Here is an 18821-nt window from a genome sequence, read left to right on the forward strand (position 1 = left end):
CGACGCCGACTATGACAGTGACTGAGACTTAGACTTCGGCTGTAACTGGGCTGACTGTCTGTGACCGACTGACTGGTCTGCAGCGGCAATCTAAATACTGGGGGTCGAGAGGGCGTTGCTGGCGCATTGCTTGCGAGTCTGTCTTTGGCCTCTCTCCTGATAGGCTCCATCGATTCAGCGCCGATCATCGATCTTCTTACCACCTCTTTGCCATCCGGTGTTCTGGCGACAGCTTACACCAGACATTCCTCCCCCCAAGATGCTGCACCGTCGTCACGTAGGGAGTATGCGAACGACAATGGGGGAGGAGGGGGGGGGGAGGAGGCAGGACACTGGATGTAGAGATGAGCCAGGAGCCGTGACTGTGGAAGACTGCGTACTCCTGACCGTACCCCACTGTCTGGCTTGCGGGGCAACAGGAACGTCCTCCGGAGTACCGGTGCCGGAGTATACGTGCAGGCCTGGGGGCGTGTCCTGGGGTGATGACGGCGACGGCGATGGCGCGTCCGGGCCCAAAGGGTCGGCGAGCGGGGACAGTGCGGCGAGGGCGTGTCGTCCATCCGCTGCTCCTGGGGAGCCCCGGTGGCAACAACGGGCGGCTGCGGGGGCTGTGCATCCCGTGACGCCGTGAATCTGCGGCAGGAAAAGCACCAGAGTCACGGGGAAAATGACGTGCGCAAATTTGGTTCTGGTGGCGACGCTGCAAACCGTCGGGACCTGCAATAAAATACTCTGAAGAGCTAATGCGTTCCTGGATCACGCCGCTTTTCCAGTACTCACAGTTGCCGTGCGGCCCCAGATGCTGCGGTGGGTGCAGCAAGCGCAGCAGCGTCCGATGGCGGCGGCCGTGCAGAGGTTCTGCCGATGGTGGTCCGTCTCGTGGGTGACAGCGGTAGGAGTTGCAGCGCCTGGTCCCGTGTGTGGCTAGTGCGAAGCTTAGCCGTCTGTTGCTTCAAAGTGTGTACAAAGCTTTCTGATTCTCCGTTGGACTGTGGGTGAAACAGAGCATTTGTTACATGACGAATACCATAGTGTTCACAAAACTGTTCAAAATCCTGTGAAGTGAATTGCGTCCATTGTCCATCGCAAGTACTTCTGGTAAACCTTCTATGCAAAATATGTAGGACATCGCCTGAAAGGTGCTACGTGATGTGGTACAGTTCATAAGCACCGCAAATGGGAACTTGCTAAAAAGAGTCTGCCACTAAGAGGCAACGAGTGTTCCAAAATGTTCCTGGAAAGCCAATGCGCACTCGTTGCCATGGCGGTTGAGCCTAAGGCCGAGCGGAGAATGTCTGCGGCGGATCGGACTGGATTTCCGCCCGCGCGCGGCACTGCGACATCACCTGGCGTCCGTCCCCTGACAAGTACAGTGCCGTCGCGCTAATTGTTTATTGCGAATAAATTCCCCAATGTCCTTGGTGGAGCAATCGCAGCACATCCTTTGGCAATACTTTGGGAATATGCATATGCGATTGTCCATTGCCATGTTGAACTAGAATCACACACTGTTGAATTGAAGGTTATGCTGACGTGCAAAATATCGGCACACGACTGAGTTCTGGATACTGTTCAATGAACGAGGCCAAGACGTGCGAATGTAATGCAACAAAATCTTGAGATCTGGGTCCGCCTCCGTGGCCTGTGCAGTTTTTCTGTAGTTCAAGGGAAACGTTTCCAACAATTTAGAGTCCTGCCCATAGATTAGGCAACAAAATGCGGCAGATGCATCAAAATCAGTCTGAGCCAATCCAACAGGAAGGCGAGAGAGGGCGCCTACATGGCCATGGCTTTGCCGTACGTCGGTACACAGTCTGATACTGATACCGCGAAAACAACAAAGGCCAACGTTGCAATTTTTGAGCAGTGCGTGTAAGAATCGGTTTTGACGGATGAAACAAGGACTGCAAGGGCTTGTGGTCTGTCTCTAAAGGCGCGCGGGATTAGCCGAGCCGTCTGGGGCGCTGCAGTCTTAGACTGTGCGGCTGGTCCCGGGGGAGCTTCGAGTCCTCCCTCGGGCATGGTTGTGTGTGTTTGTCCTTAGGATAATTTAGGTTAAGTAGTGTGTAAGCTTAGGGACTGATGACCTTAGCTGTTAAGTCCCATAAGATTTCACACACATTTGAACATTTTTGAACATCTGTCACTAAATAGAACTTGCGACCAAACAAATAGTGATGGAATTTGGTCACACCATACACAATAGCGAGAGCTGCTTTTCTATTTGTGAATAATTGCACTGAGTTTGAGCTAACAACTTTGAGGCAAAAGCAAATCTGTCTTGCACCAATTCTGTGCGAAAGCACAGCGCCGATCCCGTAGGAAGAAACGTCGACCTGCAAAACTACTGGCTTAGCAGGATCAAAATGTACTCAACATCTGTCACTACACATAGCATTTTTGTGTTTTTCAAATGCGTCTTGACAGTCTTTAGTCAACACAGAAGGTACATTTTTGCAACGCAAGCGATGCAATGGGGCCGCGATTTGAGCGCCATTCTGTATGAACTGAATGTAGTATGTCATCTTGCCTGGTACTGGCTGCAGTTCAGATACTTTTGCTAGGAACAGGCAGGTCACGGATTGCAAGCAAATGAGATTGGAAGGGGTGCACACCCTGACTTTTTATCACATGACCTAAGTACTAAAGTTCTGTTTGAAAAAATCACACTTTTCGTAGACGACATTTGAGTCCTGCTTCTAACAACACTCCATAAAGAGTAGGCCAATTGGCAATGTGTTCCTCTGGCGTATGACCTGAGACGACATATCGTCAAGGTAGTTTGAACAAAATGGCACTTTTGCAGTCAGCTGTTCCAAGTGACGTTGGAAAATGGCGGGTGCGGAAGCACTGCCGAAGGGCGAACGCAAATACTTGAACAGTCCTAAGCGTGTATTTACAACAAACACTTTCTGTGATTCTTCATCCAATTGAATTGCAAGTAGGCATCACGCAAATCTATCTTGGAAAAGTAGCGTCCTGCACCAAGCCTGTCCATGGGTTCCCCTGGGCGAGGTACTGTCTGTGTGTTGACTGTAGACTAGAAGTCAACACACAAATGCGAATACGACCAGAAGGCTTAGCCGACAAAACCAGTGAACTTGCCCAGTAACTAGCTTGCATCGGCGCACTTAACTCCATTACTTGCAACGCTTTCAATTCACTGGCTGCTTTGTCTCTTAAAGCAATTTGGAAAGGGGCGGGAGCGGAAAAAATTAGGCTGTGCATTGTCTTTCAATGTAACATGCGCTACAAAATTATTTGCTTCTCCCATTCCTTCTGAAAATAGTTCAGGAAATTCCTTAAGCAAGCTACCGATCCTGTCTTTTGGTGCAAAAGTCCAAACAAATCAAATGCATCTAAACAGAAAATGTTGTCACTGTCTTTTGACTTCAACACAGTAAAATTCACTGTCCTAGTGAGAGATTTATAAGTGGCAGGCAAACTAAAACTGCCCGAGCGCTGGAACTTCCTGTCCGTTGTAAGCAGTGAGGTGCTTGCTAGATTTAGAAAGGCGTGGTGAGCCTAATGTCCGTACGTGGCACGATTAAGCAAAGCTACTGAGGCACCTGTGTCTAACTGAAAGTTCACACGACGGCCACCAATTCGTAATGAGAGAAATAGTTTGCCAGAACGTCGCTGCACAACATTAGGGTGAGAAGGACGCACAGCCTTAACCTTACTTTTGTCAGAACGTGTTGTAGGTTTAAAACAAAACGTGCACTGCATGTGCACGAACCTCTTTTTTCTGGGAGCGGAAAAAATTGGCGTTTTTGTGCCGTTGTAAACAAACTGCATGGACATGAATTTTTTTCCCATACATGGAACACGTTGCGTTACGTAATGGGAGAAACCCAGCTCGCGCTATTCGTCCACGAGACACAGAGGGCCATAGACACGGGTTCACAGGTAGATGCCGTGTTTCTTGACTTCCGCAAGGCGTTCGATACAGTTCCCCACAGTCGTTTAATGAACAAAGTAAGAGCATATGGACTATCACACCAATTGTGTGATTGGATTGAAGAGTTCCCAGATAACAGAACGCAGCATGTCATTCTCAATGGAGAGAAGTCTTCCGAAGTAAGAGTGATTTCAGGTGTGCCGCAGGGGAGTGTCATAGGACCGTTGCTATTCACAATACACATAAATGACCTTGTGGATGACATCGGAAGTTCACTGAAGCTTTTTGCAGATGATGCTGTGGTGTATCGAGAGGTTGTAACAATGGAAAATTGTGCTGAAATGCAGGAGGATCTGCAGCGAATTGACGCATGGTGCAGGGAATGGCAATTGAATCTCAATGTAGACAAGTGTAATGTGCTGCGAATACATAGAAAGATAGATCCCATATCATTTAGCTACAAAATAGCAGGTCAGCAACTGGAAGCAGTTAATTCCATAAATTATCTGGGAGTAGGCATTAGGAGTGATTTAAAATGGAATGATCATATAAAGTTGATCGTCGGTAAAGCAGATCCCAGGCTGAGATTAATTGGAAGAATCCTAAGGAAATGCAATCCGAAAACAAAGGATGTAAGTTACAGTAAGCTTGTTCGCCCACTGCTTGAATACTGCTCAGCAGTGGGATCCGTACCAGATAGGGTTGTTAGAAGAGATAGAGAAGATCCAACGGAGAGCAGCGCGCTTCGTTACAGGATCATTTAGTAATCGTGGAAGTGTTACGGAGATGATAGATAAACTCCAGTGGAAGACTCTGCAGGAGAGACGCTCAGTAGCTTCACCGAAGAGTCAAGCAGTGTATTGCCCCCTCCTACGTATATCTCGCGGAGAGACCATGAGGACAAAATCAGAGAGATTAGAGCCCACACAGAAGCATACCGACAATCCTTCTTTCCACGAACAATACGAGACTGAAATAGAAGGGAGAACCGATAGAGGTACTCAGGGTACCCTCCGCCACACACCGTCAGGTGGCTTGCGGAGTATGGATGTAGATGTAGATGTAGAGATCCTGTCTTTTATGGCGAGCAAAACTTCTAGGGCAAGACTTCACTAAATTTACATGATTGTTTACATGTCTAAGTGGCTGTCCGCGCGGCTGTGTACGAGCTCGTTGTTGTGGCTGCTCGGAGCGGTCGCGAGCAAGGGGCGACTTGACCCGACAAATCGGGAGTTGGTCAAAGTTATTGGCCGCTCTGGCACCCGAGTGATATTGATCTAAGATTTGCAATACTTGGGAAAGTGATGGATCAGAGTACTTAAAGATCTGTTCTTGTATTCTACTATCTGCGACACTGAATGTTATTGTATCTCTAATCATTAATTCACTGTAAAAGTTGCCACAACTACACTTAAATTTACACTTCCTAGTCATGCTCTTTACTTCTGTGTACCACGGGCGGTAGCCTGTTCTAGCTTTTTCTGCAAGCGAAACACTGATATCTGGCTGCAGCTACTTGGACTTGGTGGTCATAATATTGAGTTAATGCAGCGATTACTTGCTGGTAACTGAGTTTGTCGAGACACGCAGTCGGGAATAGTTTTTGTATTAATCTGAACACTGGGGACCCTGCAATCGGGAGAAAGTATTTTAGCTTTAAAGTGCCTTGAACTCGATGACTTGACAATGTGTTTGGAAGTGTTTCAGGTATTCGAGGCATTATTCTTCGGTGTCGTTAAACTGCCGGAATGTTGGTACGCTTGTCAGCGGTTCTTGTTGGTCCGGTCGGTCGATCGGTTGCGGCTGTGCGGTCGGTGCACCTTGTGCAGCCTGAAGTTGTTGTACAGTCATCAGTAAGGCAGCAATTTGTTCGTTCTGAAACTGAGAAGCTAGTGTCAGGTCCATCACATTGGCCATCGGCGGCTACGGCGCGGGGGCAGGGGGTGGAGAGTGCGTAGGAGCCACGGTTTACACAAATATGTCACAGCAAAAAGCAAGCAAAGCCTTTGGAAAGGGAAATTTGACTACTTCTGTGGCTCCCCTCCCGGAATACAGGGAAGAACACAACAACAAATTAGCAAAATGCCACCCCTGCAAGCTAAAACATCAGAGGATCTGCACTGAATTATCCTCATTGCCACTTTTGTGTCGTCGTTGCCACTGTAGAGTCTTGTACCATGGGAAGCAAGGAGAGGATGTTGTTTGGTGGCCAGTATCATCCTCCTGCAACACAATTGTACACGTGTATTAACAGGGTTCTTTATTTACCAGAACAGAAAGCTACTTATCTTTAAGCTAGTCCATGTGTTGTGGTACAAGCTCTTCTGTAACAGTCCACGTTAGGCTCACTGCTGTTGAAATACAAGTCTCGCTATAAACACTACACCCTCATATCCAGTGACGTGAACTGACAGGCGCCAAACAGAATACTGACTGAGATTTAGGCTGCGACTGTATCTGATTCTGTCTGCATCTGAGCTGACTGTCTGTGACTGACTGGGGCCTCTGGTATGCGGCGGCGATCGAAATGCTGGTGGTCGAGAGGGCGTTGCTGGCGCATTGCTTCCGAGTCTGTCTTTGGCCTCTCTCCTGATAGGCGCGCTCGATCCAGCTCCTATTATCGATCTTCTTACAACCTCTTTGCCGTCCTGTGTACTGGCGACAGCATACGCCAACACAAGAGTGGAGAGGGCTGGAATGATGGATGGAAGAAAACCACCAGACGTCTTGGGTATTGGTAGAACCAATCCTCTTCTTCTTCCTGCTTTGGAGCGTTTTTAGCTGCATACATTGCTGTCAGGATACAGTTCTTCAAGCAGTTCTGCTTCCCACCCTTCTTATTGTTCTTCTTTGGTGCACGAAGTTCAGCATTCATAACTCACTTGAAATTCATCACTCCTAACCCAACTTAATTTTTTCACGCGTGGTTTCATCAGCAGCAAATGATGCAGCGTGTCACCTTATACCAATATCCTTTCTTCTGCATATTGCCTTAGCCTTATCAGCTATAATTCTATCTGCGATGTGACAACTTGGGAGATCTATATTTGCAGCATATGCAATGTCGTGTTCCATACAAGTTTCGTCGAGCAGATTAATCCCCTTACTACCTCATGCCAAGCGTTTTTGAAGCTTTGTTCCAGCGCCACAGTAGTTATACCCTGGAATGTGTAATTCCACTGGCAGTTTGTCTAGAATACCACCACCTCCCCTAATGCATCTCGTAGCACGCATGTTACGCTACTGCGGTGGTTGTGGACTCCGCACCCCATTATACAGCAAATCGTTAGCATCAAACCAACTGTTCTGTGCTGCAGGAAAACCAAGCTATTTGACTAGCGCTCTATTTCCCCATACCTTATGACTCTCTCCACAAGAAACACATCCGGTTCTGAGCTTTTCTGTAACTCCCCCTTTCAAAAGCAACCTGCAATTTCTTCACCTTTACTATCCTTCAAGATATAAGTTCTTTGCACCTTTGAGACTGTAAATATCTCTGTTGACCAGTTTGGTAGGTATGATTTCTCAAATTCTGTCTTGTGTTATGAGATACATACCAAATCACCTACATTAAATTTATGTTTGCGTGGATCCAGCATTTTAATGCGATAGTACAGCGTATCCATGAGTCTTTATCACTAACGTCGATTGATTTAATTTTTATTGTGCTATGTTTGGTTCTATTATACTGAGCAAAGATAAAATGCATCCACATTTGACCTTTTACTGTTGTGTTCAGACACTCCACAGTACTCACCTTCAGGTGCGTGAATGTTGAGTAGTGATGTATTCCATACCGCTGCATCACTGTCTTGAAATATCTATTGTAAGACTCTCCTCCTTGATTGGTTTGGAGGTTGTCTGGACATCGATTTGTCCCTGTCTGCAGCAAACGCTCAAACACATCTGCAACATTCCTCCCCATTTTTGTTTTAACAGATAATGCCCAGGCAGATTTGGAGTATGTATCAATAGCCATCAAAATATATTTAAATCCATTATCTTCATGTGAATATTCCCTCATATCCCAAGATCAGCCCACCATAAGTCATCCAAACGTTTAACCATAACATCCCTACGAAGGTAAGTTTTGCGTGATGGTTTGTCCATTTCTCGAACTACTATCTCCATACTTTTTCGATGATACCTCTAAGCATAGAGATTACTGGAAGAGCCTCATTCGAATGAGCTGTATTACCTGCAGCAGCTGATTCCATGAGCAGCCGTAGTCGATCTACACTCCTGGAAATGGAAAAAAGAACACATTGACACCGGTGTGTCATACCCACCATACTTGCTCCGGACACTGCGAGAGGGCTGTACAAGCAATGATCACACGCACGGCACAGCGGACACACCAGGAACCGCGGTGTTGGCCGTCGAATGGCGCTAGCTGCGCAGCATTTGTGCACCGCCGCCGTCAGTGTCAGCCAGTTTGCCGTGGCATACGGAGCTTCATCGCAGTCTTTAACACTGGTAGCACGCCGCGACAGCGTGGACGTGAACCGTATGTGCAGTTGACGGACTTTGAGCGAGGGCGTATAGTGGGCATGCGGGAGGCCGGGTGGACGTACCGCCGAATTGCTCAACACGTGGGGCGCGAGGTCTCCACAGTACATCGATGTTGTCGCCAGTGGTCGGCGGAAGGTGCACGTGCCCGTCGACCTGGGACCGGACCGCAGCGACGCACGGATGCACGCCAAGACCGTAGGATCCTACGCAGTGCCGTAGGGGACCGCACCGCCACTTCCCAGCAAATTAGGGACACTGTTGCTCCTGGGGTATCGGCGAGGACCATTCGCAACCGTCTCCATGAAGCTGGGCTACGGTCCCGCACACCGTTAGGCCGTCTTCCGCTCACGCCCCAACATCGTGCAGCCCGCCTCCAGTGGTGTCGCGACAGGCGTGAATGGAGGGACGAATGGAGACGTGTCGTCTTCAGCGATGAGAGTCGCTTCTGCCTTGGTGCCAATAATTGTCGTATGCGTGTTTGGCGCCGTGCAGGTGAGCGCCACAATCAGGACTGCATACGACCGAGGCACACAGGGCCAACACCCGGCATCATGGTGTGGGGAGCGATCTCCTATACTGGCCGTACTCCACTGGTGATCGTCGAGGGGACACTGAATAGTGCACGGTACATCCAAACCGTCATCGAACCCATCGTTCTACCATTCCTAGACCGGCAAGGGAACTTGCTGTTCCAACAGGACAATGCACGTCCGCATGTATCGCGTGCCACCCAACGTGCTCTAGAAGGTGTAAGTCAACTACCCTGGCCAGCAAGATCTCCGGATCTGTCCCCCATTGAGCATGTTTGGGACTGGATGAAGCGTCGTCTCACGCGGTCTGCACGTCCAGCACGAACGCTGGTCCAACTGAGGCGCCAGGTGGAAATGGCATGGCAAGCCGTTCCACAGGACTACATCCAGCATCTCTACGATCGTCTCCATGGGAGAATAGCAGCTTGCATTGCTGCGAGAGGTGGATATACACTGTACTAGTGCCGACATTGCGCATGCTCTGTTGCCTGTGTCTATGTGCCTGTGGTTCTGTCAGTGTGATCATGTGATGTATCTGACCCCAGGAATGTGTCAATAAAGTTTCCCCTTCCTGGGACAATGAATTCACGGTGTTCTTATTTCAATTTCCAGGAGTGTATTTGCTCGTTTGGATGGTCATAATACACTACTGGCCATTAAATTTGCTACACCACGAAGATGACGTGCTACAGACGCGAAATTTAACCGACAGGAAGAACATGCTGTGATATACAAATGATTAGCTTTTCAGAGCACTCACACAAGGTTGGCGCCGGTGGCGACACCTACAACGTGCTGACATGAGGAAAGTTTCCAACCGATTTCTCATGCACAAACAGCAGTTGACCGGCGTTGTCTCGTGAAATGTTGTTGTGATGCCTCGTGTAAGGAGGAGAAATGCGTACCATCACGTTTCCCACTTTGATAGAGGTCGGATTGTAGCCTATCGCGATTGCGGTTTATCGTACCGCGACATTGCTGCTCGCGTTGGCCGAGATCGAATGACTGTTAGCAGAATATGGAATCGGTGGGTTCAGGAGGGTAATACGGAACGCCGTGCTGGATCCCAACGGCCTCGTATCACTAGCAGTCGAGATGACAGGCATCTTATCCGCATGGCTGTAACGGATCGTGCAGCCACGTCTCGATCCCTGAGTCAAGAGATAGGGACGTTTGTAAGACAACAACCAACTTCACGAACAGTTCGACGACGTTTGCAGCAGCACGGACTATCAGTTCAGACACCATGGCTGCAATTACCCTTGACGCTGCATCACAGACAGGAGCGCCTGCGATGGTGTACTCAATGACGAACCCGGGTGCACGAATGGCAAAATGTCATTTTTTCGGATGAATCCAGCTTCTGTTTACAGCATCATGATGGTCACATCCGTGTTTGGCGACATCGCGGTGAACGCACATTGGAAGCGTGTATTCGTCATCGCCGTACTGGCGTGTCACCCGGCTTGATGGTATAGGGTGCCATTGGTTACACGTCTCGGTCACCTCTTGTTCGCATTGTCGGCACTTTGAACAGTGGACGTTACATTTCAGATGTGTTACGACCCGTGGCTCTACCCTTCATTCGATCCCTGCGAAACCCTACATTTCAGCAGGATAATGCACGACCGCATGTTGCAGGTCCTGTACGGGCCTTTCTGGATACAGAAAATGTTCGACTGTTGCCCTGGCCAGCACATTCTTCACATTTCTCACCAACTGAAAACGTCTGGTCAATGGTGGCCGAACAACTGACTTGTCACAATACGCCGGTCACTACTCTTGATGAACTGTGGTATCGTGTTGAAGCTGCATGGGCAGCTGTACCTGTACACGCGATCCAATTTCTGTTTGACTCAATGCCCAGGCGTATCAGGACCGTTATTACGGCCAGAGTTGGTTGTTCTGGGTACTGATTTCTCAGGATCTATGCACCCAAATTGCGTGAAAATGTAATCACATGTCAGTTCTAGTATAATATATTTGTCCAATGAATACTCGTTTATCATCTGCATTCCTACTTGGTGTAGCAATTTTAATAGCCAGAAGTGTATACATACTGCAGGATTCCATTGTTCACTGCTTTATGCTCACTGTCAAAACTGTCGCCGTTGCTGCTGTTGTTGCTGTGGTTTTCACCATCAAGTATTGGTTTTATATTTCTTGTTCCTCTGGGTTTTTGTGATCTTACATCAGTCAAATGTAGTATTTTATGATATATTTCCCTATAATTAACTGACTAATTTATGGGTTTTTTCGTGGGTCTTAGGAAAATAAGATTCGTTAAGCCAGGTGTTTTCTCAAAGCGCCTATCACCAATCTGTACTGTGTCATCAGTTACATTTACAGGCTGTGTACCCAGCATGTACGGTCTTCCCCTGCTGACGCCAAATATCCTATCTGCATGGCCAGGTGGCTTGATGGATAATGAATTCGTCAGTGGCAACACCATCTTAATAGTGTGGTTTTGTTTTTGCTGAGAACTGCCAGAGAGATTCAGTAACTGGCTGAAATATCTCTCTTAGGGTTTTCTTTCGATCCCTATACCTTAATGTTAGCAACCATAATTTCTCTCGAAGGGCTTTCTGTGCCTGAATGACATTCTGCTTCATTGACATCTCAGTGTATTCTAATCAGACGTCACTGCAGCGCGAGGCTTTATACATCCACTCTTCTCTCTCTTATTTGTGTCTGTTTCCCCTTTCCCCTTGTCAACAAGAAGGGGCTCTACAGCTATTTCCCCCTCAATAGCCTCAACCTTTTCAGTTAAGCCCGTTACTGACGTACCAATTTCATTAACTAACTCATTTAACGCGTTGATCATTCTCAGAAGAGTCTGACAATATGTCTCTAACCCCCTGTGCATACCTCCAACTTTATGCACGATAGTCCGAATTTTCCATGTATAAATACAAGCGAATGTTCTGTCTGTGTATACCCATTCTCTTCGGTTGGAAACTAGACGTGCGCACGAATTTGTCCATGGTACAGTGTATACTGACGTACTCACCTATCTTACCTGGCACAGAAACTCTTGGAAGTTTCTCCTGTACATATTATCATTCAGTTTTCCTGTTTTACCAATAGCGACAAAACCATACTGTGAATGATTCCAGCAATCGGAACATATCTTCAAAAAATCATTGGTCGACATGTCAGTTCCTACATGTGCTTGGTAACTGTGTTTCCAATTCAGATTGTCTTGCTTGAATGCTATAATGAGGTTTGCATTATCCATAACATCCGTTTCGGAATTCTGGAATATGTTTGGCTTAGATAAAACGCATCAGCACCCATATGACGACCGAAACAGAAATATTTTCGAATTTGGTCTTGGTTTTCCACAGCAACATCAGCACATATGAAGACAGTGTTCAGCTTTACTATTTCAGGTGGGGGGGATATCGCCGCTTTCACTGGACGTCGTGTATGTAACACCTTTTACACTGCACAATATCTCCTGTAATAGGTGATACTTATTCCGAAACAGTGTTTTTGAAAATACACAAATATGTTCAAATTGGACTCCATCTACGTGTGTTATTTGTGTCATGAGGACATTAGTCTTGCCACAATTGGAAGGACCTACAATAATTGCTCGTATATTATCAGGAAGGAGTTTCTTCTTCTTCTTCAGGTCTTCTTTTGGATCTTCACAGGACCAGTCACCAACAACAAAGTCTTTGTGACGGGAATGTTTCACCCATTCCAACATGATACCGACTACGTCAGGTACTGACAAGTAATGGGCATATATAGAAAGATACACTTGTAAGGATGCTAACAGTATGTGTATCCACTACAGCCCCATCACTTAACCAAATGATCTGTATTGGCTACACAGAGAATCTTTACCCATAAAGAATAGCTTCATCATTCATTTTGACAATGATTGGTGAGGAGGTGTTTGAGGCAATTGTCTGCTGCTGCTTTATTATAGGTGCAGTACTGAAAATAATGATACTAATAAATCTGATACTCGGACCATAACGAGAGAGGTATAAAATAAAACACAAACACAGTTTGAGATTTTATAAACACATTTTTTATTTAAATCTAGTACATCGGATGCAGTACCGGTATTTAAAAGTAATTAGTCTCTTCCTTTATCTTCTTCTTTGTACCTGTATAGTATTTGCCAAATAAAGATTTTTTTATGTGCAAAAAATTCTGTGTGTATCTCCTCCAAACCGATGAGTAGCCCACAATACTGTAATTTTTCATACGGACATGCAACCTGTTTCTCTTTTGGCCACATATTCATGTGCAAACAAAGGTGCCACTAAAAATCATCAACTTGTTCACTATGCACAAGTAGAAAGTTTACAACATTGTTGTATGCCGAGCCTATGCTCGGCAACCAACGGCTCAGTGTCTTCAATGTAAGGCACAGCACAGCATCCACATTGTGTAAGTTCATAACTGAGGCGTGCCATAGATAAACACTCCTGTCATCTGATTTCGCACATAGTGCAGAGTCATCATACACCGTTGTAATCGATAGTGTCATACCAGAAGGTGAATGTCTGGAGGGGTATGAGCTGGATAATACTCTATGGTCATCTGCTGATTGATTTAGTGCTCTGCATGACACATTACGTCCCAGTCGAACTCAGAAATAATCACTTTAATACCCTTCGATGCATTTTCAGTTTCTGTTCTCACACGCAAGCCCCAGTCGTGATGTGCTTCGATGTCCACATTCAGATGTTCTGTTCAATAATGAGTTAAATTTATGTACAACTGAAAAGAAAGGAAACACTTGATACCTTCTTATCCACAGCATCTGCAATCTGTCCCTGGGATAGCACAGGGATGTTCTGCTGGGATGGGTCCTATGTTGGTGAGCAATACTGTCCTCCATCTTGGTTGTTTAGGACCACGAGCAGCATTCAAGGTGGTGGCAGCAGACTGTGCATCCTCGCCACGCAAATCGATGAGTGGGAGAGACAATAACAGCTCCGTATCCTGCTCCAGCCAGTGGACTTTGTGTGGAACCATCCTATCCACAGCATCTGCACTCTGTTCCTGCACTACAACAGGGATACTCTGATGGATGGATCGTGTGTTGGTGACCGGTACTCACCTCCATCTTGCTGTTGTTTAGGATCTCCAGCAGCATTGTAAACGTTACGAACAGACTGGCCATCCTCGTTACCCAAATCGATGAGTGGGACAGACAACAACAGCTCTGTGTCGTGCTCCAGAAAGTGGGTCATGTGCGCTAAAGGATCCCACATGGTCGCTACTGGCTCAGACATGCTGGAGGTTGTTGCTGTCGCATGCCCAGAGGTCGGTGCAGGTCTGAACAAGATGGCAGCTGAAGTTGCTGCAGGTCCAGACGTGGCAGAGGCCGACATGTTGGCGCTCGCCCCTGCAGCTTCGACAATTCGAAATTACTGATGAACAAAGAGGAGGAGAAAACATTACATACAGACCAAGACATGAAAACAGTCAATAATAATAATGATATTGTTAACTACAGACAAAGATGTGATACAGGATACTTACCTGTCTGTCTTTTCCTGTTGTGCAGGGCTGTGCTGGATCTTGACTGCTGCTGACACTTCATGGTTCGTCTGCTGCTGGCTGACTGGGTGAGACAGAGGCCACAGAGCTCCTGAGCCTGCCCTATGTCCCCTCTGATGACGTCACCAGATACTGCCATCCTATTGTCCCAAGCCTATCACGTGACTGGATTCAAGACTCCTATTTGTTTCTGCCCTTTTTTCCGGACTACCATGTTGGATTATGTCACAGGAGGGGAGAGGGGGGAGGGCCAACAGTGCACTCTGGTGACAGTGTTGTAAACTAGGCCAGTTGGGCTCCAAACCTCAAGGTGAACACCTATGGGTAGGCAGTTCTAGCACAAGCATCTATGTGCGTGAGTAATGAAATGCATATGCACGCCATTCCAATGCGTTGCCATTATTTGTTGAAAAGTATTTTCCACAGACTCACCTGTTATTTTTCTTTCCACTCATTGTGTAGGAGACTGTGGTCACAGTCCTGAGCTGTGTGCTCGCATGTAGTACACTTATTAAATTCATCCCTGCTCATCACTAGCATTTCCTCAATTGTACACATGGATGCTTGTGCCAGAGGGGGTGAATATCCTGCCTCTTGCGCTTTGGAAGATTGACTGGACTTTTATCGAATGATCTACAGTTGCAGCACACACATTTATCACCGTGAGTTGCGAAGTGTAACTTAGCTGCATCCTGCTGCATTTTCATTATTTGACGAAGCATATTCATCTTCTTCATACATTTACCAAATATTATTGCCTACCAAATATTGTGCAGGTGGCTGTGGACACAGTCCTCAGCTGCACGATTACACCTAGTATACCGATCAAATTCCTCCTTCTCGAGCACAGACGTATCATCCAGTGAACATGCAGTACACACAGTAAACAATTACGTCCGTCTCACAGTCCAGCAGCTGGGCACAGACTGACTCCTTTCCCCATCATTTTTTCCCAGACCGCCATCTTGGATTACATCATGGGAGGGGAGGCGCGGAGGGCCGACAGAGCCCTCTGGTGGTAGTGTTGTGAACTGGGTCAGTTGGACTCTGGATCTCATAGGAAACACACTGGATAGAGCCACTGTCTATGACAACTCAAATTGTTTAAATAAACAATGCATACAAATTAAAGACTTACATCCATCTTTTTGTATCCTACCTGGAAGGCGGCATGTGGGTAGGAATGGGGAAAGGTAATACAAGTCGGTACTGTTAGAAAATGGTTTACTGGAGCAAAAACAAGGTGATAAACGATTACATAACTTTGTACGCAGGTGCGATGCTGAAGTGAAGTGTCCTGGCTGGCTGCGCCTGATCAAATGGGCTGAAGCAGTCGCGGAGCTCGTAGACCTGGACAGCACCGGCTCGAGGGCGCTGTCGTCGGTGTCTCTCGTATCGATACTACATCCCTCCCTGCTGAAATGACGCACCGTCGTGGAGTAGGGTTTCTGACGGCGGGTGGAGGGACCCAGGGGCGGCGCAGCTGAGGGCCGGACAGCAGAACTGCCGGGACGCGCTGTCCACCCGCGACCCCGAATTGCTCGCGAGGGGGCGAGGAAAACGCCCCGCGGAAAACCTGCCCAGGCCGCGCGCCGTTACTGGGTAAGCTCGGAGGAGGAGGAGGCGGCGGAGCAGCGACCTCCGCGGGCGGCGGCGGCGTGACGGCAGCCTCAGCGTCCATCGGTTCTGGCACTGCGGAGGGACGTGGCAGCGGCGGGAGGCGCCCGCCCGGAGCAGCTGACCGGACCGGCAGCGGCGGCGACCGGAGGCACGCCCCCGCCGGAGGCGCCGTCGGTGGAGTCCTGGTCCGTGGCGCAGGGAGCTGCGAAGCCTCCAATTCTGCCGGAAGACAACCGGCGCCAGAAAACCGAGGACGGCACAAACGAATCTGGCTCCGGTGTCATTTGACAGTGCCGGAGAGACCAGAAATGGCAAATAAGGCGCGGCCGAGCTGGCGAAGAATGCGCCTCTGCTCCCAGCGCTGCCTGCCAGAGAAGACGCGATAGAACACCAAATCGTGCGGCGCCGAGCCAGAACGAGGCGAAATAGCGAGAGCGTGCGGCAGCGGGTGCAATAGCTGCAGGAGCGACCGACGGGCGCGGCCGTGTAGCAATTCCGCTGGGGAGCGGGTGCCGCGCGGCTGAGAACGACAGGAAGCAAGGGAAGTCCAGAGCGCACACTCGCGAGAGTGCGTGGCGCGCAACTTGCTCGTCTGCGACTTAAACGTAGACACAGAGCGTTCAGCCTCGCCGTTCGACTGGGGTGGAAGGGGGCTGAGGTCAGGTGGCGAATGCCATTAACAGCGCAGAACGCTTCAAACTCTGAGGACACGAATTGGGGGCCATTGTCGGAAACAATATCTTCAGGAGGGCCCTCAATGCAGAAAATAGACATCAGAGTCGGAATAGTGCTGGCAGATGTAGTAGAGGACATAGGTACAACAAAAGGAAACTTGCTGTACGCATCAATAACTATCAACCAGCGGGTGTCCCAGAAGGGACCCGCAAAATCATATGAACTCGCTGCCGAGGCACAGTAGGAGTAGGCCACTCAAAGCTGCGCTGGCGGCGAACAGATTGATGCTCCGCGCAAGAGCGACAGTTAGCCAGCAAATTCTCAATTTGTCTGTCAGCGACGACCCAAGTGCAGTGACGACGCGCTAATTGCTTCGTCCGCACTGTACCCTAATGACCAGCGTCCAGCAAACGGAGGATTTCCGGCTGCAACGAACGAGGTACAACCACACGAGAGGAGACTGATCATTGTCAGGTCGTAACAAGATAACACCGTGGTGTACAGACAAATTGTGACGTTGCGCAAAGTAACGTCGAATGAGTGAATCTCGAATCTGTGTAGCACACGCAGGCCATTGAGTACGAATGTACTGCAAAAGAATCTGCAAAGAAGCATCGGCGGTTGTCGCGACAGCAATGCGACGAAAATCCACTGGAAAACCATCAGCTAATTCTTTATCTTGCGAATCAATAAACATGCAGGACAGTTCGGAAGAATCGAACACTTAGTCAGGACCGATAGGCAGACGAGACAAAGCATCAGCATTGCCATGCTGGGCCTTAGGCGAAACAAAATTTCGTAATTGTAGTTGGACAAAAACAAAGACCAGCGTTGCAATTTTTGTGCAGTACGGGCCGGAACTGGCTTTCATGGAGGAACAACGATGTCAAAGGCTTATGGTCGGTGACCAAATAGAACTTACGACCGTACAAAAAAATCATGAAACTTAGTCACTCCATATACAATAGCTAAAGCTTCCTTCTCGATTTGAGAATAGTTTTGCTGGGCAGAATTCAGCAATTTGGACGCAAAAGCGATCGGGCGATCGACAGAATTAATGCGGTGCGAGAGCACCGCTCCGATGCCGTGAGAAGATGCATCGACAGCCAAAACAACTGGTTTGGAGGGATTGAAAGGAATCAAACAGCGATCAATCAACAAAGCAGATTTGTTGAGCTTGTGGAAATCAGCGTCACATCCCGAAGACCAAACAAAAGCAACGTTCTTACGCCGAAGGCGATGCAAAGGCGCTGCAGTCTGCGCTGCATTTGGTATAAACCGAATATAGGAAGTGGTTTTGCCCAACACAGACTGGAGTTCTTCAAGTTCCTGGGTGCTTGCGAGTCTGTAATTGCACTGAGATGTGACGGTGAGGGGTGGATATCCTGTCCGTTAATCACATGTCCTAAATACAGAATCTCAGTTTGAAAAAATTTGCACTTGTCCCTGTTACACTTTAGTCCGGCCTGCAAAAGTACAGTAAACAAGGCACGCAAATTCTGCAAATGTTCGTCAGGGGTTCGACCTGATACAACTATATCGTCCAGATAATTCGCACAACCAGGGACAGTGGCACACAACTGCTGCAAGTAAGACTGAAAAATAGCAGGAGCCGAAGCACAACCGAACGGAAGGCGGCGAAACTTGAACAAGCTAACGTGGGTGTTGATCACAAAATAGCACTGCGACTGTTCGTCGAGCGGAATATGATTTTTCCCGCACCAAGCTTATCAAAAATGTCTTCAGTACGCGATAAGGGAAACGTAGCTACCACTGTCTGCGGATTTACTGTAGACTTAAAGGCAGCACAAATCCGGAGACGACCGTTTGGTTTCTTCACACACAGTATAGGCGAAGCAGAAACAGGTTCAATGACACCACTGCCTTGCAAATGTGTAAGTTCAGCGGCTATGACGTCCCGCAGTGCGTGTGGTACCGGGTGTGCGCCCCGAAAAAATAGGCATGGCATTGTCTTTAACTACAACATGTGCTGCAAAGTCTGTGGCACAACCAAGGCCATCAGAAAAGAGTTCAGCAAAATCATTGCATAGTGT

This window comes from Schistocerca americana, chromosome 6 (genome assembly GCF_021461395.2).
Source record: "Schistocerca americana isolate TAMUIC-IGC-003095 chromosome 6, iqSchAmer2.1, whole genome shotgun sequence".
In the NCBI taxonomy this organism is placed as follows: Eukaryota; Metazoa; Arthropoda; class Insecta; order Orthoptera; family Acrididae; genus Schistocerca; species Schistocerca americana.